General features: G+C 48.1%; 1 pseudogene; it reads right to left on the bottom strand.

The window, feature by feature from the left end:
* The window catches only part of LOC112077916 (junctophilin-1-like), a 9,690-nt pseudogene extending 8,478 nt beyond the window's left edge, over positions 1 to 1,212 (bottom strand).
* Positions 1,213 to 1,707: the final 495 nt, after the last annotated feature.

The raw sequence follows: 1,707 nt of genomic DNA, 5'->3' as shown, positions 1-1,707 counted from the left end.
CTGTGGTAATTGTGGTAGGGGTAACTTGGGGCTGCTTGGTGATTAGGCTAGGGGTAACTATGGTAGCTTTTGGTATTAGGTGGGGTAAATATGGCGTAGCTCGTGATTAGGTAGGGTGGTAACTATGGGGTGTCTGTGATTTAGGTACGGGGTACTATGGGGTAGCCTCTGTGCATTTAGGTAGGGGTAACTATGGGGTTGCTTGTAATTAGGTAGGGGTAACTATGGGGTAGCTTGGTTTAATGTAGGGTGGGGTACAGTAGCGGACTGCTTGGTGATTAGGTAAGGGGTAACTATGGGGTAGCTGTATTTAAGGTAGGGGTAACTATGGGGTAGCTTGGTGATTAGGTAGGGGTAAATAATAGGGGTAGCTCGTGATTGAGGTAGGGGTAACTATGGGGTAGCTCTGTGATTAGGTAGTGGTAACCTATGGGGGTAAGCTCTGTGATTAGGTAGGGGGTAACTAGGGGGTAGCTTCTGTGTGATTAGGTAGGGGTAACTAATGGGGTAGTCTGTGATTAGGTAGGGGTATACTATGGGGGTAGCTCTGGTGATTAGGTAGGGGTAACTATGGGGTAGCTCTGTGATAGGGTAGGGGTAACTATGGGGTAGCTCTGTGATTAGGTTAGGGGTAACTATGGGGTAGTCTCTCGTGATTAGGTAGGGGTAACTATGGGGTAGCTCGGTGATTAGGTGGGGTGACTTGGGGTAGCTCTGTGTTGGTAGGGGTAACTATGGGGTAGCTCTGTGATTAGGTAGGGTAACTAGGGGGTAGCTCTGTGATTAGGTAGGGGAACTGGAGTGTGATAGGTAGGTAATGGTACTTCTGTGATAGGTAGGGGTAATAACTATGGGGTAGCTCTGCTGATTAGGTAGGGGTAACTATGGGGTAGCTCTGTGATTAGTAGGGGTAACTATGCGGTAGACTTGTGTGATTAGGTAGGGGTAACTATGGGGTAGCTCTGTGATTAGGTAGGGGTAACTATGAGAAAAATAGAAACAGATACATCGTCGCCTTTCCACCTTTTCTTTGTCTCCTCTGCTGGGGCCGTATGTATCAAGCGTCTAGGATCAGTTCCCGGGTGGCGCAGTGGTCTAGGGCACTGCATCGCAGTGCTAGCTGCCCACAAGAGTCTCTGGGTTCCTCGCGCTCCCAGGGCTCTTTCGCAGCCGGCCGCAACCGGGAGATCCGTGGGGCGACGCACATTGCATAGCGTCGTCCGGTGTAGGAGGGTTTGGCCGGTAGGGAGGGTTTTTGGCCGGTAGGGATAATCCTTGTCTCAGATATATAAATGTAATAAATGTATGCCCTCTTCTGTAAGATCGCTCTGGATAAGAGCGTCTGCTACTAATAAAATGTAAAAAATGTAAATCAGTCCCCCCCGTCCATGTAATCTGATTCATTATGAATCTAGGATCAGTTCCCCCTCCTCTCCATGTAATCTGATTCATTATGATCTAGGATCAGGTCCCCTCCGTTCCAATGTCAATCTGATTCATTATGATCTAGGATTCAGTCCCCCCGCCATGTAATCTCATTCATTATGAATGGATCAGTCCCCCTTCTGCCATGTAATCTGATTCTTTGATCTAGGATCAAGGTCCCCCTCTCCAATGTAATACTGATTCATTATGATCTAGGATCACCCCCCCTCCTCTCCATGTAATCTGATTCATTATGATCTATGGATCTTGTTCCCCTTCCTC

Source organism: Salvelinus sp. IW2-2015, unplaced genomic scaffold (genome assembly GCF_002910315.2).
Source record: "Salvelinus sp. IW2-2015 unplaced genomic scaffold, ASM291031v2 Un_scaffold5046, whole genome shotgun sequence".
Classification (NCBI taxonomy): Eukaryota; Metazoa; Chordata; class Actinopteri; order Salmoniformes; family Salmonidae; genus Salvelinus; species Salvelinus sp. IW2-2015.
This window is presented reverse-complemented; position numbering and strand designations above follow the sequence as displayed.